Source organism: Pelodiscus sinensis, chromosome 1 (assembly GCF_052426305.1).
Source record: "Pelodiscus sinensis isolate ZL-2025 chromosome 1, ASM5242630v1, whole genome shotgun sequence".
NCBI lineage: Eukaryota > Metazoa > Chordata > Testudines > Trionychidae > Pelodiscus > Pelodiscus sinensis.
Window position 1 is genome coordinate 244,362,157 of NC_143052.1, and position 27,702 is coordinate 244,389,858.

The 27,702-nt window shown below is 43.4% G+C and overlaps 1 long non-coding RNA gene across 1 annotated transcript in view; it reads right to left on the minus strand.

Annotated features, from left to right (window-relative positions):
* Window positions 1-357: 357 nt before the first annotated feature.
* Window positions 358-27,702, minus strand: part of LOC149525726 (uncharacterized) — a 42,811-nt gene continuing 15,466 nt past the window's right edge. Inside the window, exons 2-3 of the long non-coding RNA XR_016348423.1 lie at window positions 4,365-4,559; window positions 358-1,478 (exon numbers count right to left, since the gene is read on the minus strand). This is a non-coding gene — a long non-coding RNA (uncharacterized LOC149525726). The remainder of the gene's footprint in view (window positions 1,479-4,364; window positions 4,560-27,702) is intronic.

A 27,702-nucleotide genomic window follows, 5' to 3' on the forward strand; every position in this document is an offset into this window, starting at 1 on the left:
AAACTGACCAGTGGCTGATTCCAGGAAGCCTGGGGAAGAGCTGCTCTGCCCCGGGCTTCCCGGAGTCAGCCGCTGATCAATATCAGCAGCGGCTGACTCTGGGATGCCTGGGGCAGAGCAGCTGGGGTGCTGCCGGGTTGGTCCCGCAGCGCCGAGGGGCGGTGCTACGGGACCAACCCAGCAGCACCTCAGCTGCTCTGCCCCAGGCACCCCTATTCAGCTGCTGCTGAAACTGACCAGCAGCTGATTCCGGGAAGCACCCCAGCTGCTCTGTCCCAGGCATCCCCAAGAGCAGCTGAGGTGCTGCCGGGTTGGTCTCACAGCGCCGAGGGGTGGCGCTACCGGACCAACCCGGCAGCACCCTAGCAGCTCTGCCGCAGGCATCCCCAATTCAGCCGCTGCTGAAACTGACCAGCAGCGGCTGAATCAGGGATGCCTGGGGCAGAGCCAAACTATCAGAAGGGGGGGCTATGAGGGGTCATACCTGATAGTCCGGCATATCTGATAATCCGGCACCCCCTGGGTCCTAAAGGTGCCGGATTATCAGAAGTTTACTGTACAATGCAGTCATAAGTTTTCAAAACAGACTTATGCAGAATATTGAAAATTAGGAGCAACAGAAAATTAAACATCACAAGGAATATGGTGCTGATTTTATTACTAATTTTCATATTTAACTCAGTAAAAACCTATTTTTAAAAAATTATCGGAAGCTTCTGCAACATCATTTATAATCTGCTGTCACATCATTAAAGCCAGGTGTTTTGTTACAGAATTTTGGTCAAGCCTACCATGGAGTTTGTGGGGCAGAAACAATGCCTTCTTTATTATTAACATACAGATTATTTACCACTTTTGAGCCTCAGGGCATGCTATGTGTCTATGGATCGTAGACTTTTCAATGTATTTTGTGGCAAAAATTCTGTCTCTCTTTCGTCCTCACTTACCTAAGTTTGTGTATGGTTGTACAATTTTTGAAAGACTGGGCACATTGCCAGATTATTATTTGTGGAAATTGAATTGATTCATTAGTCAGTTATATAAAGGTAATGTTTGATACAGATAGAGATGAATGTAGAGATGAAAACTCTCATTTTCTTATTGGGTATGTAAGAATAAAAATTAAACTATATTTCTGAGTCCTACACACACAAACATTTTAAGATAAACATTACTAATAATCGCATATAGACTATTGATGTTGTGCAACAGTTGATTCCCTATGTGTGAAACACAATTCCCTGGTCCTAAAGAACAAATCACACAGTCCTCACTCAGGTAAAGCTCCCACTGATTTATCAGGGATCTTTGCCATAACACAGACTTCAGGATTTGAACCTAAAGGCATAATTCAAAACAAAAAAGAATGTGGTGACAGCAGCTGGATTGCTTCATACCATCTGTGAGTTTTCATACATTTTTTAAAGGAGAAAAAATAGTGGATTATCTTGGAGGTTGTTCCAGATATACAAGGATGTCTGAAAGAAGGCAGAAGAGAAGCGTCAGCGTGATTTGAGTATTAGAATAAGGATCTTAACAGAATATAGACACAAGGGTAGTCCCTGCTCCTTGCACCATTGTCATGTTCTGGGAGTTAATCCAGACCAGTGAGGGCGTGTGTTACATTCTACCTTGCGACTCAGTGCCTCATGATTCTTTGCCACTAGAGCGACAGGTATGCAGGTCACACCCTGAGAGTCTTGTGTGCTATGTAGCCAGGCCTGGTTCTGCAAGGAGTTAATCTTTCGAGGAAGGGGAAGAGTGTATTTGGACACGGACTGGCTAACCTAGTGAGGAGGGGTTTTAAACTAGGTTTGAGGAGGGCAGGTGACCAAAGCCCACAGTAAGTAAAAAACACGGAGACATGAGAGATGGGTCAGAAATGGGAGGGAGCATAGGTTATAATAGCAAAGAAAAAGGAGGCACAAGGCAGAACTGGGGGGGGGGGGGGGGGCAAATTAAATCAGTACCTTAGATGCTTGTATACAAATGCAAGATGTATGGGTATGAGTTGGTCCTGCAGCGCCGTCCTTTGGCGCTACGGGACCAACCCGGCAGGACCCCAGCTGCTCTGCCCCAGGCGTCCCCAAGAGCAGCTGGAGTGCTGCTGGGTTGGTGCTGTAGCGCCGCCCCTCGGCGCTGCGGGACCAACCCGGCAGCACCCCAGCTGCTCTATTGCAGGCATCCCCGATTCAGCTGCTGCTGAAACTGACCAGCAGCGGCTGAATCAGGGACGCCTGGGGCAGAGCCAGACTATTGTAAGGGGGGGCTATGAGGGGTCTGGGGTGGCATCCCCTCCCACCCCACTCCAGACCCCTCATAGCCCCCCCTTCTGATAGTCCGGCATATCTGATAATCCGGCACCCCCTGGGTCCTAAAGGTGCCGGATTATCGGACGTTTACTGTACAGGCAGTCCATAGGTTACGTACAAGATAGGGACTGTAGGTTTGTTCTTAAGTTGAATCTGTATGTAAGTCGGAACTGGCATCCAGATTCAGCCACTGCTGAAACTGACCGCCAGTTCTGACTTACATACAGATTCAACTTAAGAACCCCAAGTCAGCTGCTGCTGAAACTGATCAGCGGCTGATTCCAGGAAGCCTGGGGCAGAGCAACTCTGCTCCTGCAACTCTGCCTCGGGCTTCCTGTAGTCAGCGCTGGTCAGTTTCAGCAGCGGCTGACTTGGGGATGCCTGGGGCAGAGCAGCTGGGGTGCTGCTGGGTTGCTCCAGTAGCACCGCTCCTCGCTCCTTGGCGCTACTGGACCAACCCAGCAGCACCCCAGCTGCTCTGTCCCAGGCGTCCTGATTCAGCCACTGCTGAAACTGACCAGCAGCGGCTGAATCAGGACCTAGGGCAGAGCAGCTGGGGTGCTGCCGGGTTGGTCCAGTAGTGCCCAGAGCGGCGCTGCAGGACCAATCAGCAGCGTCCCAGCTGCTCTGCCCCAGGGTCCACAACAAAAGCCTGGTCTGCTGGGGGGGGCACACACTAGCTGCGCCCCCCCCCCCAGCAGACCAGGGACACAGGGAGCAGAGCCGCAGCGGCAGCGGGGTGCCGCGCCTCTGAGGCTTTGCTCTGGCAAAGTCTCAGAGGCGATGGACCCCGCCGCGGGTGCGGCTTCAGTCCCGGTGTCTGTGGTCTGCTGGGGACGGTCCCCAGCAGACCACAGGCACCAGGACTGAAGCCGCAGTAGTGGCGGGTTCCCGTGCTTCTGAGGCTTTGCCAGAGCAAAGCCTCAGAAGCGCGGGAACCCGCCGCTGCTGCGGCTTCTCTCCCGGTGCCTGTGGTCTGCTGGGGACCATCCCCAGCAGACCACAGACACCGGGACTGAAGCCGCACCCGCGGCGGGGTCCATCGCCTCTGAGACTTTGCCAGAGCAAAACCTCAGAGGCGCGGCACCCCGCTGCCGCTGCGGCTCTGCTCCCTGTGTCCCTGGTCTGCTGGAGACGGTCTCCAGCAGACCAGGGGCACCGGGAGCAGCTTACGAATGGGGCTTTCTCGCCCCGGAGCTCGCAGGCAGCAATCCGCCACCTCGACATCCGGGGCAAGAAAGCCCCGTTCGTAAGTGCGGATCCGACATAAGTCAGATCCGCGTAAGTCGGGGACTGCCTGTATATTAAAAATGTATTCACTTGGACTGAGGTTAAGGTGGACGTAGGAGACAGTCTTGTTGAGTGACTCTGGATTAGGGTAAAAAACAAGGGTGATGTCATGCTAGGGATCTACTACAGACCACCTACCCAAGCAAAAGAGGTGGATAAGGTTTTTTTAAAATAATTCCCAAAATCATCCAAAGCACAGGATTTGGTGGTGATGTGGGACTTCAACTATCCAGACATATGTTGGGAAACTAACACAGCAGAGCACAGATTATCCAATCAGTTCTTGGACTGCATAGGAAACCATTTTTTTTATTCCAGAGGCTCCGAAAGCTACTGGGGGGGAAGTTGTTCTAGATTTGATTGTAACAAATAGAGAGGAAGTGGCTGAAAATTTGAAAGTGGAAGGCAGCATGGTGAAAGTGATCATGAAATCATAGAATTAATGATTCCAAGGAATGGTAGAAGAGAGAACAGCAAAATAAAGGCAATGGATTTCAGGAAGGCAGATTTTAGTAAACTCAGAGAACTGGTAGGTAAGATCCCATGGGAAGTAAGATTAATAGAAAAAGCAACTGAAGAGATTTTGAAGTTTTTCAAAGGGACATTATTAAGAGTCTAAAAGCAAACTATTCCACTACGTAGGACAGATAGAAAGTGTGGCAAAAGACTGCCTTGGCTTAACTAGGAGATCTTACATGATCTAAAAATTAAAAAATGAGATGTATAAAAAGTGGAAACTGTCGTTCCTCGGTGTTTTCGTACCTCAGTACCTTCGGTGGTCTGGACCGTCAGTGTCAGCATCGTCTGGTCAGGGTTGTCCTGGTGCGCTCCTGACAGCACCTCTACTCCGTCGGTGATAATAAACTTTCGGCTGCGTACGTAACAATCGGTACTGCCTTTATCTAGAGTGTTAGACCCCGTGCACTTGGGTCAACACAAGAGATCTCTGAGAGGCCCCTGAAATGACAGATGCAGGCAAGGTTTGAAATCAATTGAGCAGGTTTATTGTCAAATGCGAAGCTCTACCAGTTGGTAACAGAGATCAGCACAATGTTACACCACTGGGCACTATGGCCCGCGTTGACAAGGTACCAACATCGGGCAGGCCTATTGCCATATAACAGATATTAACAGCAGTTAGTCAAAGTTAAGCTACTGTGCATTCTGTAAGTTTAGACAATGACAACTGCCGTTCAGGTGCCTAGTGCGCCCCCCTTTCCTCCAGGTCGGCCGGCGATCACCCTTTGCAGTGTCCTTTTATAGACAGGTATAAACAACTTACATCACTGCTTTACGTACCAGGTTACCACCCTCTGTTGCCTAGTTACCACCCCTCATCTTATGGAAGGGGGGCTTACTTACTATCCTTCATGCTATCAATTCCGACCTGGTCCTGAACCTAGGTTGGTATGTGCATTAGTTTTTAGGGAGACTTTGTACCAAGACATTTCTTATTAAAATGTTCCGTTACTCCTCTTTGGCTTACAGTCTGTACCCAGTGCCTCCCTGTGTGCTGCCATGCTCTACGTAACTTACACAATTACACAGTTATCAGTACGGACTCTTTCTTGGCTCCTGTTCCTGAACCAAAGTCTTGCTCACTAGATTGCAAGGCCTGTTGCTGTTTTCATGTTACAGGTCTCTATTTAGGCCTGCTGACTCCATGTTACTGACCCTCAACTTACTACAGAAATTAAGCCAAAATACAAAGGATGAATATAAGCAAATAAGACAGGTAAGCAGGAACAAGATTAGAAAAGGGAAGGCACAGAATGAGCTTCATCTAGCTAGAGACATAAAGGGTAACAAGAAGACATTCTACAAATATGTTAGAAGCAAGATGAAGACCAAGGACAGGGTAGGCCCATTGCTCAATGAAGAGGGAGAAACAATAACAGGAAACTTGGAAATGGCAGAGGTGCTTAACGACTACTTTGTTTCGGTATTTGTCAAGAATATGGATGGTGACAGGATGCCAAACACAGCAAATGCTAGTGGAAATGCAGTAGGTTTAGAAGTTATAATAAAAAAAAAGAACAAATTAAAAATTACTTAGAAAAGTTAGATGTCTTCAGGTCACCAGGGCCTGATGAAATGCATCCTAGAATACTCAAGGAGCTGATGAGGAGGTATCTGTGCCTTTAGCTATCATCTCTGAAAAATCATGGAAGTTGGAACTGATTCCAGAAGACTGGAAAAGGGCAAATATAGTCCCTATCTATAAAAAGGGAAATAAAAACAACCCAGGAAACTACAGACCAGTCAGTTTAACTTCTGTGCTAGGGAAGATAATGGAGCAAGTCATTAAGGAATTCGGCTGCTAACACCTGGAAGATAATAAGGTGATAGGGAACAGCCAGCATGGATTTGTAAAGAACAAAATCATGTCAAACCAATCTGATATCTTTCTTTGATAGGATAATGAGTCTTGTGGATAAGGGAGAAGCACTGGGCATGGTATATCTAGACTTCAGTAAAGCATTTGATACGATCTCACATGACCTTATCATTAAACTAGGAAAATACAACCTAGATGGAGCTACTATAAGGTGGGTGCATAACTGGCTGGATAGCCATTCTCAGAGAGTAATTATTAATGGTTCACAGTCATACTGGAAGGGCATAAGAAGTGGGGTTCTGTAGGGGTCTGTTTTGGGACCGGTTCTGTTCAGTATCTTCATAAACAATTTAGATATTGGCATTGAAAGTATGCTTATTAAGTTTGTGGATGATACCAAGCTGGTGCTTTGGAGGACAGGGTCATAATTCAAAATGATCTGGACAAACTGGTGAAATTGTCTGAGGTTAACAGCATGAAGTTTAATAAGGATAAATGCAAAGTTCTCCACTTATGAAGAAACAATCAGTTTCACACATACAGAATGGGAAGTGACTGGCGTGGTGACAGGGGACTGAACTCGATGACCTCTTGAGATCCTTTTCAGTTCTAGTATTCTGTGATTCTAAGTCTGACCCCAACAGCCTGATCCATTTGCTCCTTTATAAAGAACATCTTCCAGATTGCCACACTAACTGAAGTTATCGTTTACATTTAAACACAGCACTCTTGGTTTAGATTTATAGTAAAACAAGTTTATTAACAAAAAGGAGATAGGATTTTAAGTGTGTTCAAGTATAAAAAAATCAAGCTAGGAAAGGTTACAAGCAAATAGAAGAGAAACCATACATCTAGAAATCTAAAATGTGATCTAGCAAAGAATGGATTTTGTTCAAGAAGGCTTTTCTCACCCATAGTATTCAAACAAGATAGTGGCTGACCCTCTCCTCAGTAAGGATCTCTCTCAGGGACCCAAAGGTACTGGTTTCTTTGTCTTCTTAGGTGAAAGAGGAAGCTCAAGTTCTCTACCCCCTTATTTTATAGTCCAGTGAACCTTTCAAATGGATTCTTTTGAAGGATACCCCTCAAAGCAATGTTCATTCAAGCAGGTAAGACTACAAGGAATCTGGTGGTAAAGAAAGCTCCATGCTCCTTTTCCCCCTCTCTGTTATTTGCTGAAATGCAAATTGTTCTGTTTCCTGCTATCTCTACCACCCTCCCTTGTCTTGATTCCTTTGGTTAGAATAAACCTATATAATGGCTTCTCCCCATATGTTTGGTTGGCATACACATTAATCATAACTCCAGCATATATTCATAACTATTCATATAACTGATCAGAGAATTGTCAAGTGATAAGGCATACTTAGTACAAAGATTTTTACAATAGTGTGTAAGGCATCAATACAGGGTGCCTATGATAACCTTTGTCTGCTAGAGTTTCTTGCTATTAGGTGTTGGTTATTCAGTTGTTTGGGGAAGGGTTGTTTGTCTTGCTGGATCTTTTGATAATCTGGGTTGGTTTCAAACATTTCTTAATGACCCAGTCATTCCACCCACACTTATCCTATCTCCTGTGCTGTTCTAGGAGATGTGTTAATTCTTTTGTACCTGCTGGGTAGTAATCCAATGCCCAGAGGCACAACTAGGCTTCATTAAACATTTACAGAAAATTTCCACTTCATCATAACATTACATAGAATGAATTAGGTCACATGACTTCTACTACTCTATGGTATGCTGGAGTTGTCAGAATACTATAACAGAAATCAAGATGCTCAGATACTATCTCAATAAGCGTGGTATAAGAACCAATAGAGAGACTAGAGACTGGAACGTTTAGGTCACAGTGGGATATATGGCTTTTCAGCTGTAAATCACTGATGCATAGTCAATAGTGAATGAAAACCATTGTCACCTGGTAGTAGTTTATTACCAGCAGACCATGAAAGAAGCTAACTATCTCCATCCATTGCCCAGTGGGAAGATTGTAAAATATTAGAAATATCATTGCAGTTAGTAGTATTCCTGCCAATTGGAGCAGAGATCACGATTGTATGAGCCTAGTAATTAGCCTCCCTTTGTACCAGGAAAGGTAATCTCTTCAGCAGATGGTTAAGAACATTAATAAGACAGTATAGGGACATTTGCATGTGCCATTGCCTGTAATATATAAAATCATTTTTTAAAGTTAGCACATCAGCACTTCAGCCTCGATGAACTGCAATGGAGAATTGAAAATAAGCCAATCCTTGTACTTTCTCATCCCTCATTGAAATACTCTGACTACCCCCAATTCTTGAACTCTACCTTTCATTTCCCTTCTGCAGAATAGATCATCTACTGCAGGGGTGTCCAAACTTTTTTCAGAGGGGGCCAGATTTTATGAAGTGAACATGCGTGAGGGCCGACCATTTTCCCTGACATTCTTTGAACCATTAAAATTAAATGCAAATTAACTATTTTATGCAAAGTTTATTGCAAACGGCATACTTTTCATTTCGTCACATGGATGACAAATCTAAACAGGTGTTAAATCACTCTGCCTTTCATATCTGAAGGCCAGATGAAAAAAAAAATCCAGGAAGCTGAAATATGTCAGGAACATTGTAAAGTACATTACATATTATTGGTAATAAAGGTTGTCTGTCAACTTTCAAGTTCAAAAAGTATGAACAGGAACATAACACCAAGTATACATGTTGTGTCCAAATATATTTATAACTGATTTAGACCAACTGACATTAACTGAGATTTTACAATGTATTCATCTCAATACATATGGATTCGTTAGGGGCCATAAAAGATAGATATTGCCAAATTACCTGTGGGGCCGTATTAAACAGGAACACGGGCCGCAATTGGCCCGCGGGCCGGACTTTGGACATGCCTGATCTACTGCAACACCCCACAAAATCTCAGACTAAACTCCCCATATCCTATGACTATTCATTGCCTGCTCCCTACCACCCCTCACTTCTCTGCCAACTTTTACATTTTGCCTACTCAGTTTCTCATGGGTTCACTCCACAATCATCACAGACACGCACTTACAGCTCACAATCAATCAAATTGAATCTGGCCAGTTTGATGGTCAGATTGAGATGCAAATTTAGCTAGATGTTCTTGTAACAACAATATATTCAGTATCTTTAAAGATTCTGGTGAATATGGGAATGTTTAATTTTGTAGCCAAAGACAGTAAATCAAACCCATGTGGAATTATCTTGCAACTAAATAGATCTATATGAGCCACTGTACTGCAAGTTTCTTCACCTCATTAATACTGATCTTGCTAAATTTAGCAAAATCATAAGAATTTGTTTTAGTCTCTCCTGTTTCAGTGAAAGAAGCCAACATGAAATTATTCCTTTTAAATAATTATTACAAGCACCCCATCTGCCTAACAAAGTTGATGCCAAATTTAAAGGGTCAAAATATTTATATGTTGCCAGAGACATTCATTATGTAAAGTTAATGTTGGTGCTAATTGGTTTAGTGACTGTACACTTCCTCAACTCTAATCACTAGAGGCCCAGAAGTTCAGCTGAAAGAACCATTTATAACTATATACCCTCCCTCAAACATATTTCATGTACGGAGATGGCCTCTTGGCTCCCTGGACTTTTGACCAGCTGTTTGAAGAGCATGGTGGCTGCTTATGAGTTAGCCAGAATCTTCATCAGGCACTAGGCAAAGGGGATATAAAGTCAGTCTGAATAACCCTGCATGTGATATATGCTCTGCAAGAAGCCGATCCTCTCTAAGCCACGTTTCCGTTTAATCTGAGGCACAATTGTTAAAAGAGGTGTTTAAAAAAACAGGAGGAAAAGAACACATGGTATTAATGAGCTTTTATGACTACCACCTGGAAGAGTGAACCAAGTTACACTTCACATACACATGAAGACCACTTTCAATATTAAAATGCAGGTGATATTGAAGTAAATTGTAGGCACTCTATGTCCACAGGCAGTCCCATGGATGATAATGTCACCAAGGGATCATGTCAACCACAAAGGATTGACTACAGCTGAGCCCAAGATGACAGCTGTGCACTTAAATAGAGTAGTGGAGGAAAAGACATAGCAAAGTGATTATTAACAGGATCACATATAATGAACGCTTCTGCCCATGACTCAGAGGAAGAACAAACATTGAGCGATTTTGTGCAGCCTAAACAATTTCAGTGATTCTGTAAGGTACATTGGAAATAAATGCAAATAAAGCAGAAAATCTGTTCACAGCCACATGATGTCCTAAGTAGAATGTTCTAAACCTTGTGCCAAATCAAAAAAGGTAAACTCAGTCCAGAGTAGAAACAAAAATCACAGAAGCTCTTTAACACCACTGATACACATGTGACCATAGAGAAAGAACACAGGGACTCTGACAGATATCCTCAAGGAACCACTAGAAGCAAATAGTAGTGAGAAACTGTAGCTAAAGAAGCATGGTCAGTGACAGCTATTTAGAAAGCCATTTGTAGGAGCAAAAACAGCCTCATGGCTCATGAAGTGATGTGAAGCAGACATTGTGTAAGTATCATCAGAGGTGCTGGACCTAGCACTGCTGGGGTTAGCACCCCATTGGCTTGAACTAGTAATAACAACCAAATAAATGGTTTCTACTTTCAGCACCCTCACTATAAAATTGTTTCAGCACCCTGAAGTATAATTACTTACTAGACTAGAAACTACAGCATCTCTAACTTTCATATATCTTGCTTATGATTCTGGGTTACAGGTTTTCCTGTATACATTTCCTTATTGGATCTTTTTTTTAAATGAATGTTAGGGTTCATGAAACATTGCAACATGCATACTGTCAATCAACATAAACCAAAACATTACAAACTCACACCCAAATTCCTAACAGTTATTTGCTCCTTCCTATAATATATGGGACAGGGGAACATTAGATTTCCCTCACTGTTAAAGTGCCTGGCAGAAATGCCATGGAAATCTTGACTAAAACTAGGCAAACACTTCTTGGAAAAATCTAAATATGCCCCAAGACCAAGCTTGAAACTGCTGAATTGAACTTGAATAATGGAATTCATTCTTATGATCTGAATTGGCAAAACTCTTTTTTGGTTGGACAGAATAACCAAGATCCTTGGCTACAGCCACGGAACACTTAGTTATGCCCAGAATAAGGACAGGCCTTTTCTCTTATCTGATTCTTTATTCTATTACATATTCTGTTCTAGACAAGATCTTATGCTACACACATCCCCATGCTGTATGCTGGGCAAGTCCTCTGATGTGACTAGGTTGCTCTATTTTACACTGTCTGTCATAGCCCTAAGGAGCCATGATGGCAGATGAGAATCAGTGAGTATAGAAAAACCCCAGCTATGATCCCTGACAGCTATACCCTCCTTTCATACCAGCATCCAGGAGTTGTTGGGAATGGGTGGTTCAGGAATCCCAAGACTGGGGTGATCCTCCTGTACACAACCACAATGACGTCAGCTCCAGAATCTACTACTAGTAAGGTGCAGATAGGCTGTGCTTCACTGCAGCCTAGGATGTAGGAAATGCATACCATATAGAACTTGGCTGATCCTTTTAATTTGGGTTTGTTTGATTGTTTTTAGTTCCTCTTCATGCCCCAAAGGAGGTGATTGTCAATATCAGACTAAAACTTTAGGACTTCCCAATGTATTTCTGAGTTCTTATTTTTATAAAGTAAGAACTTTTACCCTGAGATTAAAGATTTAAATAACCTCTTTTTTCCCCACTCCAACTCCACAAACTTTAGACTTTCCAGGCAAATGTTCAACTTGCCAAACTAACCCCAAATATTTGAAGTTATGTAAAGTCATTGCTTATGGTCCCCCAAATGACCTTTACTTAAATTGAGCTATTTGCCATCAATTAATTTGACCCAAGAATGTTTCCAGAAAACCTAAACCCTGACATTAATTGGTTTTATTTCTAGCAGTCTTAACAAAGAGATCAATAAATATGAAACTCTCACCATCAAGTTTCCAGGTTAGTTCTGGGTCAAGGTAGAGACATATGGACAAGGCAACAAGGTGAAGGCTGCACTGCTGCTAATGCCCTTGCTGTGTCTGTTAACAGAGGGCTTCAGACTTTAAGGAGGTCACTCAAACTGTCAGCTTTCACAAGCACTAAATTCACAAAAGATGTTTGAAACTGAATTTTAAAAAGACATAAATGGCTTAGCTAGACATTTACGTAAAGTGACAAATATACTACAAGTGTTGGTTATTTATGCCTAAAGCTTGTAAAACTGTAGTACTGTACTTACAATTATCATAAACTACCTTAGCTTAAGAGAAATCCACTGAAAACTACTGTTAAATATCAAATTATGTTGCCAACATTTTACTAGACTTTACTGGCAGAAAGATGTAATCTATGTCCCCTTCTCCATTCATCTAACCATATGGGGCATAGCTGTTCAAAGAATTTCCAATTATCATTTTGCACATGCCACCAAATTTCCATGCCATCTTGAGTTGAACTTCTCTTCTAAATATAGTTTGTGTATGCACTTTTTCTCATTGTAATTCCATAGAATTTATACAGTCTTAGAAAAAATCAAAGTACACACACAGAATAGTTAAAAATGAGTAGTTCTGTGGTACCTTAGAGACTAACAAATATTATACACCTACTTCTTCAGATGAGATGATCTTGAGTGGAGAAAAAGATCATCTCATCTGAAGAAGTGGGTTTTGCCCATGAAAGTTCATGATACTATATATAATATATAGTTGTTAGTCTCTAATGTGCCACGGGACCACTCATAGTTTTTAGTTAGACTAGCATGGCTACTTCTGAGACTTTTACACAGAACAGTTGTAGCTTTTATTTTTTGTTTAAACAGATCATTATTTTAATAACAATAACATACTCCATGGTGACTAGAACTGGCAGGATGCTTTCAGAGTTACTGTGATGAACAGAAAAAGAGCCCCAGGGCTTTCAGTGAAAGTAGTAAATTGTGAAATTAATCCCTTCACATAGAAAGTACTTGCAGAAATTTCAAGAACACATTTTTAAACACTGAATGATTATCCAAAAACCAGAAGTGGCTGAAGACATTAGACATTTAAGTGTCACGCCTAGACATCGTTTATGGCCTGCCTTAATGCTTAAAATATCTCACTGCCATTCCTTTGGAGTTATGTGTTGATATAAATAATGGCTGTGGTTTAAGCCTCCCTGTAAAGATGTTCCATGTAGCTTTTAAAGTCTGTTCTTGTAAACATTTTAGGAACAGAAGCACTAAAATTAAATCAAATATATTTTCTTCAAAATATAAGCTTAAGTTTCAGAATAAATTACTCAAATAAGAGAACAGCTTCTACATTAGAATCCCTGCCTTTGATAAAATAATGTCAATAATAATAACATAGCAGGAATAACTTGTTTTTAGGCTTGCACAAGTACTCTTTGCTCAAAGGTGAACTGCTTCAACAAGTAGGGCCAAATAACTGCACACCAAAAAAATGCATTGAAAGTGAAGATGTAATTAGGGTAGGCCTCCATGTTAATAGACTACAGTGCTTTTTCAGTAGGGTCAGGCAGAGATCCATTTTCTTAGACTACTTACCCAGTTAGGGTATGTCTACACTACCCCGCTAGTTCGAACTAGCGGGGTAATGTATGCATACCGAACTTGCTAATGAAGCCCGGGATTTGAATTTCCCGGGCTTCATTAGCATAAAGCCGGCGCCACCATTTTTAAAAGCCATTCCGAACTACGTAGCCATTCCGAACTATCTGTACTCCTCGTTCCACGTAGTTTGAACTATCTAGCCAGTGCTGCGTGTAGCCGCGCGGCACGGGGTTCGCACTAGCCGGCTTTTAAAAATGGCGGCGCCGGCTTTCTGCTAATGAAGCCCAGGAAATTCAAATCCCGGGCTTCATTAGCAAGTTCGGTATGCATACATTACCCCGCTAGTTCGAACTAGCGGGGTAGTGTAGACATACCCTTTCTGTTTTTACATGAACTTGTCTACTGAAGATAATGAGATGAATTCAGTCAGACTTGATAACTAAGTACTGTGTCTTAAGTAATTCCCTTAATATAACATGTTGGATTATATCTGATCTCCGTTAGTCTGGCATAAAGTTGTTATAATTCCATTGGTTTTAGTGGAGTTTGTGATTATGCGTTCACCCTATACTGGAAAGGGAGGAGTTAAAAGCAGCTTGAGAAGCTGCACAAAGATCAGTCAATCAGGGCCTAGCAGGTTTACATAAGACGAAGGGCAGGGTCAGAGCCAGTCAGTCGCTGCAGGGAGCCCAAGGAGAGAGACCCGTGTCCCCCTGGGCTGCAGGAAGGGTAGCACCCGGGACAGAGCAGTTGCCAGTAGAGACCAGGAACAGGAGGGAGCTCCTAGCAGGCTGCTGGGACTTGTTAGCTGAAAGTCCCAAGAAGAGAGTGAAGAAGGTGCCAAGGCTGTGGGGAAGTAGAAAGAGTCCACGGAATAGAAAGAGCAGAAACAGCCCAAGGAATAGAAACAGCAAAGAGTGAATTTACAAGATATTCAGCAGGAGGCTGCTGTCTACAGGCTTGTGCCAGGCTTGATACAAAGTGCAAGTAGACCTGGGTTTCCTCCCACCCCACACTTGCCACTAGAAAAGTGGTTGGACTATTGAACTGAGTAACTCCCTCCTCCCCAGAAGGGGGAAACAGAGAAGGTGACACAGCTAGAGGGCTAAGTCATGAAAAGGATGCTGTGGTCCTGAACTGAGATAGGCCTGCATGCAAAGAAGGTTGCAAGAGAGGCACCACCAAGCAGCAGGTGCACTGGCTGAGATAGCTAATCCTGAGACAACCATCAGGAGGTGCTCTGCTGGTGAATGATCTCTGTCAGAGGGCTACAGAAGATTTATGCTAGCATAAAGAGATCAAAGTTTGGCCTTCTGCACTGTTCAGAACTAAAGGAGGGAAGACCAGCAAAGAACAAGATGGTGAATGTGACGAGTTGAAGCTAGTGCAAATGCTTTTAATAAAGTTTAGTTTGTCTAGTTTAATTATATCTGCTGAGCACTGTAAAAAAATATGCTGCTCCAGATAAAATGTAAATCTTCTTACATAGAAAGAGTGGTAAATAAAAGCCTTGAAGCCAATGAAAATGAGGGAGTAGGCTAGCACTGATTAATGCATGGATTCACAAGAAATGTCACTGATAATTGTTGATCAGGCTCTGCCACCCATGTATACTTCCTATGAGTATTAAATCTGAGGGCTTTTTTGCATGAAAATTAAGCTCCTCTTTCCCCACAGATATAGGGAATGTCTCATTTGTCGGTGTCAAAGGACAATTTATAGAAATCAAATGGTTTACCGTAGAATAGAAGCAAAAGGCTTCATTTGAGCACATTAGACATTAACTCAAAATGCAACAAAGTGGAAAAGGGGGCGTGAAGACTGAATCTGCTATATCAATACATTTCCAGAGGAGAGTACAGTTTGAAACTTTCTTAACTGGGATTCTCTGGTCTGGCAGTATCCATGGTCCGGCATGGATATTGCAAGACCAGAGAGTCCCAGTGGAGGTCCAGCAGTAAGGATCCCTGTGGGGTCGGCAGGGCAGTGGGCTGCCCATGGGGAGCTGATGGCATGGCTGCCCAGTACATGGCAGCAGGGCTGTGAGTCCCAGCATGCAACGTGCAGGGCTGCTCACGGAGCCCTGGTGCAGCATGCACAGCTGCTCAAGAAGCCCCAGAGCTAGGCACTGCCCAGGGAGCCCCAGCGCACGGCTGCCTGGAGCTCCAGCATCAGGCTGCCCGGCGGAGCCACGGCAGCAATGGCTGCCCGGTGGGCCAGCAGGACAGTGGGGACAGCAGGAGATGGGGAGCTGGCTGGGAAGCCAGCGGCCAGGCCAGGAGGGCCGGTGGCAGGGGTCCAGAAATGATTTCCCCATGTCCAGCAAAACCCTCACCCAGGGCTGGTCAGGTCCTGAGGGTGACAGATAAGGGAGGTTCAACTTGTACTATAACATTTTCATTGAGTGTCTCTAATTTAAATATTTCCTAATTCATTTAAAAAAGTGTTCTGGTACATTTGACTAAAACAGCTGTATGCTATGGAAGCAGGGTTAATGTAATCCTGATCAATAGGAGTTTCTGAGTCAGAATTACGTTTTGTGGGCCAGAGCATCAGCTAGTGTAAATCACAATAGCTCCATTTACTTCAGTGGAACTATGTTGTTTTAGAGCAACTGGGAATCTTAAGCCTTCTTCCAGATTGTATCTGAAATGTATCCATGTTTATAAAATCACCCATCACCAGATTATCAGAGGAGAGATGAAACCAGAAAGTGCTAAGAAACTAGAAAAAGAAAGTTATGAGATTAAATGTCATTTTTAGACAATTTTCTAAATTATAACCTTCAGTAGTTGTTAAAGTGTTGGTGGGAGGCAGAGTAGTAGATTTTACAGATGTACTCTCCTGAAAACTACATTCAATCTCCTAGCAATTTCTCTCTTTTTCAAATTTTTCATGAAAAGAAAAGACTGACAAGAAAGACTGACATTCCCAGCATTTCTTGATTATTTAGTTCTTAATACTGAAGAATCTTAAAAATTTTGCAAATATTGTTACACCAGATAAATCTTTGAATTGTGATGAGGAAATGGAAATAACTCACATGAAACTGTTATGACTCTCATACATTAGTCTTGATAATTTATTTTTCAGAAACCTGTACATTTAAAAATATTTTCTTCTTTAAGCAGTATAACAGCTTGTACCTACACATAATCAATATTTTAGTTTCTATGCTCTTGTCACACTCCTAATAGTCAAAACGATCACACCAGATTCACTTTTTGGGAGAAGATCTCTTTATTTCCTCACTTTTGACCAAGTGCTTCCAACAGGACACCTCTCTTATTTCTGCCTTTCTGCCTTTCTGCACTTTTGAAAAAGCCTCTTTCGAAAAAAAGTGTCTAGACTACAACCAGTACTTTCGAAAAAAACAAGCTGCTTTTTCAAAAGAGAACATCCTGGCAGTCTGGATGCTCTCTTTTGAAAAAGCAGAGTTTGCATTACATAGCAGCTTTTTTCAAAAGAGCACTTTCGAAAGAAGGCATTCCTCCTCGTAAAACGAGGTTTTCCGCAGTCAAAAAAACTGCTGCGTTCTTTCGATTTACTTTCAAAAGAACACGGCAGCAGTCTAGATGCAGGGGAAGTTTTTTCAAAAAAAGGCCACTTTTTTCGAAAAAACCCCGTCGTCTAGACACACCCTTAAAGTCAAAAGATAGATTGTTTCCCTTTCCTAGAGGGGAAAAAAGGGAGAAATTATTAAAATAGTGCATAATCATGTCTCAAACTACTTTTTTTTAAAATCACCATTAGATAGGTTAAAACCTTGCGTTAGCAGTATTATATGATCCTACATGATACAATGTTCTTGATCTTTCCCCACTTCTTCATATGTATTCCCAAGCCGTACGTCTGTATCTCATTAAGTCACACTGTCCTCTCTGTCAATGAAAAGCAGCCTGATCTTTTATGAGAGCTGAGAGGGAAACAGTTTCCTCATTCCATGAATTTTTTTTTTTTAAGTTTCCCATCCAGCACTGGGACAAAATCAGAATATTGGAAACTTTTAAGAACTTAAAAATCTGATTTTTATAGGGTTAGCTGAAACATTTAATGTTGATCTTGATCTTTAAATTTGTTTTAAAAATTAAAACTAAAATTTTGAAACGAAGTTGTTAGAGTTTCAAACTAAACATCAGAACTTTTCTTTTCAAAAAGGGTTTAAACAAAACATTGACAATTTTTTAAATTATTTTGAAAAAGTTTTAAATTTGAAATTCATCAAAACAGACCCTTCCTACTAAAAGTTTGTTTTAATAATAGTTATTTTCTGTTAAAAAAATATTTTGTCAAAAAATTTCTGATTGTCCCTACTTTTTTATCCAGTGCCTCCAAACTGTCTTGTTTTTTATACTCAAGTAATTCACTAGCCTGAATAATAATTCATTGCTAGTGAACAACTGTCTTCATTAGTTACGTAGTTAACATGGACACAGAGCATCTTAACTAAGGTCAGGCTATCACTCCAACCCAGTGGTTCTCTGTTGGCCATGGTTCACAGTCCCCGGCCAATGGGAGCTACAGGAAGCAGCGATCATGGGAAGCTACGAGCAGCTATATCTGACAACATTCAGGTAAATAAAGCATCTGGAGGCCTGCCAGAGGCTAACCCTGTGAACTATGTCTAGTCCATGGGCCACTTATTGCCCACCTCTGTCTTATAACCACAGTAAAATCACACAGACTACTCCAAATGAATTTCTTCATATCAATCTCTCCTCAGAACTTCCAGATTTTCACATTCCAAACAAAGAAACAGCATTTGTTTCACTCCCATCTTGCTTTAAGGGATAGAACCAGGAATGGCACCTTTTATAATAAACCTTTTGTCATCTGTTTGTAACTATCTTTATACAGGATGAAGTAAGCAGAGAATGTAAAATCGTTATACTCTCCGCCCTCAAACAACCTGTACAAACTCAGTGTGATTTCTATTTCCATGATTGTCCTATATGTTCAAATCATCACCCTCATCATCATCATCTCTTTAGCTATAAAGTCACTGCAGTGGCGCCATATGATCATCCAAGAGAAATCAGATTTTACCTCATTTAGCATTATTTAAAGAGGTTATTATTTTTAAATGATGATTAAAGATTAGTGGATACATAAAATTGGCATTGGTTTAACTGAAGTTGTTAATTAATTTAATTAAACCTGTGTAAGTATCTGACAGTTGGTCAATAATCTCTGTGAAATTAGAATGTATGATGTCCCAGGCTGTGCACCTAGCCCTGGGAGTCTCCAGGCAGCTGCCACATCCTGGCCTCCAGACAATAGCTACTGAAACAAGTGGGCTATGAAACTAGCAGGCCTATAGCCCCAGGCAAGGCACCACTAACAGGACCCTGATGATTGGAGTAGGGATGTTAAATATCGGTTAATTGAATAGTCAAGTAACCTCATGAATTCTGATTGGTTACTTGACTAGTCTATAATCCAGCAGCCAGTGAGGAGCCAGCCTGCCACTGAGGAGCCCCCTGCCACTCCGCACTGCTGCCTATGTATCAAAGGCAGCAGCGTGGGGTGCCAGGTGCGAGCTGATCCGTGAGGGCAGCCAGTTTAAAAATCAGCTCCCCACAAGGACTGGCTGCCTGTCGCCCCACACTACTGCCTCTGATACCTTAACTCAGTGGAGCTGCCTGCTTGCTTGGCTCCTAATACACTTTAAATGCAGAGCCGCAGTGGGGGTAGGTCCTGGACCCAGCACTGGAATTTACTGGAAAGAGGGTGGGGGAAAATGTGTGTAGACTATAGCATTAACTGATAAGCTTTCACTTATCGATTAATCAGTTTATCATCTACACTATTACATTCCTAGATTGGAAGATCACCTGGCTGCACCGATTGGTTAACAATGCTATTTAAGCAAGGAGAAGGAAAAGGAAGTTTGTGTAAACCAAGTTTCCTGTTGTGGCTGTACTGGACCTTGCTTGTGCCTTCCCCCTGCACTCAACCCTGTTCCTGGCTCCTGCCTCACTGCCACCTTTGCATCTGTTCTTACTGTGCTTGATCTTTGCCTCTCCTCTGGCCCTTATACATCGTCTCCAGTCCTCAATGGCCAGTCCTGGCTTCCACCTGACTTCTCACTCTGATTCTGGCTTGATCCTTAGCTCTGGGACATTGGCAACTGACCTCAGCTCTGACCTTCAGGTTCAATCCCTGGTTCTGACTCAAATTTGACTCCTGACTTTGGTAACTGGCAATTGACTCCAGTGCTGAGCCTTGGTTTTGTTTTCCAACCTGTATGCCTGCTCTACCCACTAGATCTGACTGCCTACATCCCAGTCCATATCACGTTGGTGTCTGCTCAGCTTTATGAATCAGTGTCCATATCACAAAATATTTCATAACTGGCACCTGACATCAGCAGACAGACCAAGAAGTGAATGATCATAAGCACGGGCATACTGGGTCAGACTAGGTCACACTGGGTCCATCTATCCCAGTATCCTGTCTGCCGACAATACCAGATGCCCCAGAGGGAGGGAACACAACAGGTAATCATCACATGATCCCGCTCCTGTCATCCATTTCCAGACAAACAGAGGCTAGGGACACCATTCCTACCCATCCTGGCTAATAGCCATTGATGGGCCTAATCTCCATGAATTTATCTAGCTCTTTTTTGAACCCTTTTAAAGTCCTAGTCTTTACAACATCCTCTGGCAAGCAGTTCTACAGTTCATTAGAACTGACCTAGCCTCTAAAAGGTATGGCTGCACAATAATTAGGGATTATAATTGCAGTATACAACTACACTCAAGCTAGTTTTTGTCTAGTTGAGGACTGAATGGTTATGCACTTATCAAATCTTAATTTTCTGAGAGTAAAAAGTTGGGTTATTTTGAATCTTGGTTTCTCTTGCTCTGTGCAAAAGACTTGACAGAATTGCAACATTCCCATGAGCTGACAAGCTAAAAGATGTCAAAATTTTACCCAGAATAAAACATTTATAAAATAAATAATGGAAATGTTACTGCAACCTTAACTAGTTTTCCAAGAGCAATGGTCTTAAAAACATGCACACAGAATATCAAACCCCTCACAATTTCTTTGGTTGGAACAGGTACTACCACAAGATGGTTCCTGTCATATGGTCTTTGTCTAGAACAAAAATGTATCTTGATAATATAAACTGACTTAACCTTTGCTCACTCACACCAACATCTACAGACAAACCTGAGAAATGTGAACCACAACTGGTACTTCATCGAACAACCCTGAAGGAAAAATTGCATAATCCCTTAGAAATATAAGGCACTGTCAAATTAGAGGAACTGAAAAACCTTAAAACAACTTAGTATATATGGACATGTCAAAAGGTTTGATAACATCAGGAATGGCTCATGCATGAATTAAGCCACTTCCCCTTTTACCATTTTGTGTTCGTAGGAAATATTCATGTCCTTTTATATATATTTTTTTTTAAAAAAAACCCTTCCTTTTAAAAAGAAAAAATGTTGGATTATTACCACCAGATCTCTCTATATTGAATCAAGTTACATGTTTTGTTGCTGTTTCATATTTAAACAAATATGTTACACAAAAGTCCTACCAGGATTGCCTGGGGGTGGGACAAGAGGTGCTGTAGTCCCTCCCTCCCTGTTTTGAACCAGGGGGTCTATTTACCCTAGTCCGGGGGTTCCCAACGTGGGGTATGCATACCCCCAGGGGTACGAGAAGCTTGTCAAGGTGGTACAGGAAATATTTGGTAAATAACTAGATTATCCTAATTGAAATATTCCAAAAGTAGTAGTGTTAGTGAAAAAAGTTGTGGATTCTAGAGTCTTGAATTTATTTCCTTTCATATTGAATAGGGGGTACGGGAAGGTTTACTAAAAGCTAAGGGCGTACGGGGACCGAAAAAGCTTGGGAACCCCTTCCCTAGTTCTACACAGAGCTTTTAACTGCAACAGTGTGGCTGGGAGCAGCACAGTCTTTGAGGTAGTCTTAGTTTATATACAGAGCCAGGGTGATTAAGATAACAAAAGGCTTGTCATTAAAGTGAACTGAGGATCATTAGATGATTCCAAACGCATGGTCAGATATGCCAGTCAAAAGATAGGAAACAAAAGATGGGCGAACAGGGAAGTTTTGAAAGGGAATTTAGAGGCAGAGTTTGAGGGGGGCTACATACAATTAATAGTCTTAAATTTTTTCAAACTAAAACCAAAACCACCCGATTTAAATTAAAAAACAAAAAACAAGAAGGGATAAGCTCAAGTAGTAAAAAGAGAGTGAAGGCAGAAATCCAGCAATAAAGTGGAGGTTATCCAATTTATTGCACCCAATGTATGATTACTTATGGGCAGTAGTGTACATGTGCATTCCATGCAAGGAGCTCCTGACCCTCAGAGACCCATAAGGGTTTCAGAGACCAGGGTGGCTGATCTAGAACAACTAAGGGAGGCAGAAAGGTACACAGATGAAGCTTTCCAGAACACAGCAGAACAGTACCACATCTGGGCAGACAACCTCCGTGGAGTTGAGGAGGGTGAAAATTTCAAGGAAGAAGAATGTCCAACTGGAGCAGAGAGAAATGATTCCTTAATAGGGACTTTTCTTTCAGATAATGTCATGGTATCCTCACACTGAGGATACTTCTCCAGGGGAAGGGAAAGAGAAGTTATTAGAAAGAGACAACTGTTTGCAATGGGGGATTCATTCATTAGAAACATAAATACAGGTTTTTTTTAATAACCAGAGAAGAACATGGTGACTTGCCTGCCTGTTGTGAGGGTTGTGAAGCTCTTGACTCACCTAGATAGACTTATGTGTCATGCTGGGAAGGGAGCCAGTGACTGTAGATACCAATGACATAAGGAAGGATAGGAGAGAAATCCTGGAGGGCAAATTTAGGCTGCTAGGTAAGAGACTGAAATCCAGGGTCTCCATGGTATCATTCTCTAAACTGCTTCCAGTTTCACACTCAGGGCCAGTTAGACAGGCAGAACTGCAGGGTCTCAATACATGATTTAGGGAGGAGGGGTTTAGATTTATTAGGAACTGGTGAAACTTTTGGAAAAGAAGGAGCCTATACAAGAAAGATGGACTCCATCTAAACCAAAACGGAACCAGATTGCTGGCACTTATTTTAAAAAACCTGTTCTGCAGCCATTTTAATTTTAAGGGCCGGGGAGAAACTGACAGGTGCAGAAGAAGAGCACATGGATCAGAAAGAGACATCCCTTGGGGGAGGGTCTATTAATAGAGAGTTTCTATGTCCTATTAAAGAAGAGAGGCTGGAAGATAAAATACAGATAAGATCTGAGACAAATGAAAAAGAGTCCCATACTATCACATTTTATAATGGCAGACAGCTAAAAAGTGACAAGATTTTTAAGTGCATATATACAAATGTTAGAATTCTAAATAACAAGATGGGTGAACTAAAGTGACTCATATTAAAGGAGGATATTGATAGAACAGACATCACAGAAACTTGGTGATTCCGAAGCAAGTATACAAACAGTATACATAGCAGTCAGTTCACCAAGTACTGAAGTGCATCTGTGACGGGGAGTGCATACCCTACACTGTAACAGGTGGGACTAAAACCCGGTGGGTGGAGGAAGTCCTGCCCCCTCTCCCAGACTGGGTATGCTCCAAATGCTGAGGCTATATAAAAGACAGCAGAGTAGCTCAGTCTGGACTGGCCAATGGGGAAGAAGGATCTCCAGCCAGAGCTCCTGAGCTGCTGCAGCCAGTAACCCCGGCAGTGGGAACTGGAGACCAGGGAGACAGCCGCAACGAAACCCCCACGGAGTGCCAGGGAGAAGCTGCTACCAGAGACACGGAAGACCCAGCAACCACATGGGACGTGGATCTGACCACGTTAGGAAGTGACCCAGGGAGGGGGCAGAAGCAGCCTCTCCCATCCAGGTACACTCAGCATGTTTCAGCTGGGTTTCCTGCCAAGGGAATGACAGACGGTGCTGCTGCTCACAGGACCCTGGTTTGGGACCCGGTGGAGCAGGGTGGACCTGGGTCCCCCTACCAAGGCATTCGTAGGCATCCTTCAATCCCGAAGGATCATGGGTTTGCGCCCCTGTTGGACTGATTCGAGCAGCGTCTTCTGTGGCTGTGCAGTCCAATCCGGGAATGGCAGTCCTTTCTGCACTGTGAGCAGCAGTAGGCAGATGTCGCTCTGGTGTCACAGGCACGGATCTTCCTGAGGGCTCTCTTGTCTTCTGCTTCCTTCACCAAGGTAGTTTCATACATAGCAAGAGCTTCCTTCACTTCCTGTTTCCAGGCATATTTGTCTAAGGCGAGCGAATGCCAGGTGTTCGCACTGATAGAGAGAGCGCTGAGGTCATGCTTGCACGTGTCCTTATAGCGCAATTTAGGTCGCCCTCTCGGCCTCTTTCCAGATGCAAGTTCGCCAAAGAGAAGGTCCTTCGGTATTTGGCCATCCAACATGCGTGAGACATGGCCAAACCAGCGCATATGCCTCTGCTTGAGAAGGGTAAACATGGAGACGGTGCCCGCCCTCTCAAGCACTGCGCTATTGGGGATCTTGTCCTGCCATGAGATACCGAGCATATGCCTAAGACAGCGCATATGGAATGTGTTGAGCCGCTGCTCTTGTTTTGAGCACCGTGTTTCACTGGTGTACAACAGTGTGCTCAAAACACAGGCTGTGTAGACCTGCACCTTGGTGTGTATAGTGAGCTTATTATTGGCCCATACTCTCTTCGTCAGCCTGGAGAAAGTTGTGGCGGCTTTTCCAATGCGCTTGTTAATCTCGCTATCAAACGACAAGTTGTCCGAGATCGTAAAGCCTAGGTACACGAACTCATGGACGACTTCCAGTTTGTAATCTAACACACTGATAAATGGCTTGTTACCCACACTTTGGCCCATCACCTGGGTCTTCTTTAAGTTGACTTTGAGGCCGAACTCCATACATGCGACCGCAAAGCGAGTTATGAGTGACTGCAGTTCCTGCTGAGTGTGAGCAGCAATAGCTGCATCATCAGCAAAAAGAAACTCCCTTAGATGCTTCGTAAGCACCCTGGTCTTTGCTCTAAGCCTCGACAATTTGAAGAGGTTGCCATCCGTTCTCGTATGGAGAAAGATGCCCTCTGTAGCAGTTCCAAAGGCATATTTGAGCAAAACTGCAAAGAAGATGCCGAACAGTGTAGGAGCCAGCACGCACCCCTGCTTCACTCTGCTGAGACTCTCAAAGGGTTCGGATGTGGATCCGTCATATACGATGGTCCCCCTCATGCCACCATGGAAGGCCCTAATAATGCTGAGCAGAGTTGGAGGACAGCCGATCTTAGCCAGAATCGCAAACAGACCTTTTCTACTGACAAGGTCAAATGCCTTGGTCAGATCGATGAAAGCAATATACAAAGGTTTGTTCTGTTCCCTGCACTTTTATTGTAGTTGCCTAACAGAGAAAACCACGTCTATGGTGGACCGTTCAGCTCTGAACCCACTGAGAGGTAAGGCTGAGACTCAGGGTAGACTCTCTCTGCAAGAACATGGAGCCTCTTCAGGACAACACGTGAAAATAGCTTCCCCACGGTGCTGAGAAGGGAGATGCCACGATAGTTGTTGCAATCATTTTTGTCACCCTTGTTCTTGCAGACAGTAACGATATTAGCATCCCTCATACCTTGCGGTACACTGCCTTCTCTCCAGCATTGGCAGAGTATTCCATACAACTCTGAGACTAGGGTACCATTAGCGCATTTAAGAATTTCCAAGGAAATACCATCTTTCCCTGGGGCTTTTCCAGAAGAGAGTGCTTTTAGCGTGTCACTAAGTTCTTCCATGGTGGGTTCAGCATCAAGTTCAGTCATGGTGGGCAGAGGTTCAATGGCATTCAGGGCTCTCTCTGTAACTACGGTCTCTCTGGCGTACAGCTGTGAATAGTATTCCACCCAGCATTCCATCTGCTTGGTTTTGTCCTTCAAAACCTCACCTGTGGCCGACTTAAGAGAGGCAGTCTTCCTTTGTGATGGACCAATGACCTGCTTGATCCCATCGTACATTCCTCGCATGTTACCAGTGTCCGCAGCCTGCTGAATCTTGGAGCAAACTTGGAGCCAGTAATCATTGGCACACCACCGAGCAACCTGCTGCATTTGACTCCGAGCAAACCAGAATGCCTGCAGGTTCTCCTCACTGGGGCTGTGTCTACACTAGCATGAATTTCCGGAAATGCTTAAAACGGAATACTATTCCGTTTTCAGTTTTTCCGGAAAAGGAGCGTCTACATTGGCAGGCTGCTTTTCCGGAAAAGCCCTTTTTCCGGAAAAGCATCTGTGGCCAATGTAGACGTGCTTTTCCAGAAAAGAGCCCCGATCGCCATTTTTGCGATCGGGGCTTTTTTCTGGGAAAGACTACTAGGCTGTCTACACTGGCCCTTTTCCGGAACAGTGTTCCGGAATAAGGACTTATGCCCGAGCGGGAGCAGAATAGTTTTTCCGGAATAGCAGCTGATTTTGTACAGTAGAGCATCATTGCTTTTCCGGAAATTCAAGGGCCAGTGTAGACAGCTCGCGGCTTATTCCGGAAAAGCGGCTGATTTTCCGGAATAAGTGGCCCAGTGTAGACACAGCCTAGGAGAGGACCTGTATGCAACCAGTGCCTGTCTCTTCTTCTCAATCAGGGGCATCAGCACTTCAGTGTGGACTTCAAACCAATCAGCAGACTTGACTGTCTTCTTCCCAAAGATAGATATCACAGTATCATAGATAGCGTCCCGTAGTTGTTCCCATCTCTTGCTCATATCAGTGTCATCCTGACGGGGCAAGGCCTCTTCAAGTGCTTGGACAAACTCGCATACTTTTGAAGGGTCATGAGTCTTACCCGTGTCAATGCAAGGCCTCCCTTCATTTCTGGAGTGAAAAAATCTTCGCGGCTGGATGCACACCTTACTACACACGAGCAAGTGGACAGTATCACAGTCTGTGCTGTGGTAGCTGCGTGTCACCCTGACACTACCTAAACAGCTGCGCTTGGTAAGGACAAGGTCAAGCTGGTGCCAATGTTTCGATCTTGGGTGTTGCCATGAAAACTTGTGCTGGGGTTTGACATTGAAAAAGGTATTGGTTACGCAGAGATCATATTGGGAGCAGAGTTCAAGGAGGTACTGTCCGTTTTCATTCATCTTCCCTGTTCCAAACTGTCCCAGACAGGATGGCCAGCTGTGATGATAGCTGCCAACTCTGGCATTGAAGTCACCAAGGATGAATAGCGGCTCATGGGAAGATACCTCACTGATAGCAATAGTAAGTTCATCATAGAACTTGTCCTTATCTTCCTGGGCAGAAGTTAAAGTAGGCGCATAGACACTGAAGATGTTGGCCATGCCCACCGATGTTTGAAGCTGAATTTTCAGCATTCTCTCAGTTCCCACATTTGGTGGTATGACTGAGCCAACTAGGTTGTTTATAATTGCGAAGCCAACACCGTGTTCCCTGGTCTCTTTTGGAGGCTTTCTGTGCCAGAAAAAGGAAAAATCCTTCTCCCGGAGACATCCAGAGGATGATAGCCTTGTTTCCTGGAGGGCCACAATGTCCATCCGCAGTCTTCTCAGCTCGTTATTAATGACTGCTGTCTTCCGGGGGTTACTAATGTTCTGTAGGTCTTCTGTAAGGCCCAGAATCATGGTCCTTACATTCCATGTGCCCAGCCTGAAGGCTGGATTACTTTGTCGCTTGTTTGTTTTGCCTGGTGTAAGTTTAGCTATCCACCAAGGCATTATCCCCAACATTATTGGCGTGCTGCCCTGAACTGTGGGCTCCTTATTGACTCTGGCCAGTGAGCCATGCTGCCCTAAACTGAGGGTCCCTTACTGACTTGGGCTATTAGGCCACACGACCCGTGGAACAAAGTCATTTGTGGACTTGGGGTTCCCTGGAGACTAGAGTTATTTAGAGGACTGTAGAGACAGCCAGTTACCTCATGGCTAATCAGGCATCATCCTACTCAGGAAGAGGCTCCCTTCTGTAACAGGGAGTGCATATGCCGCCATAGCATCCAACTATGGGGTGGAACACGGCAACTGTTTAATACTATATAGCAATTTATGGCAGAAACTGTCAATGACAGATTCACATATTTACACGGATTCACATATCTACTGAATTTTCAGGAAGAATTCAGAGACTACTCAAACATGAAGTGGACAGGATTCTATACCTATAC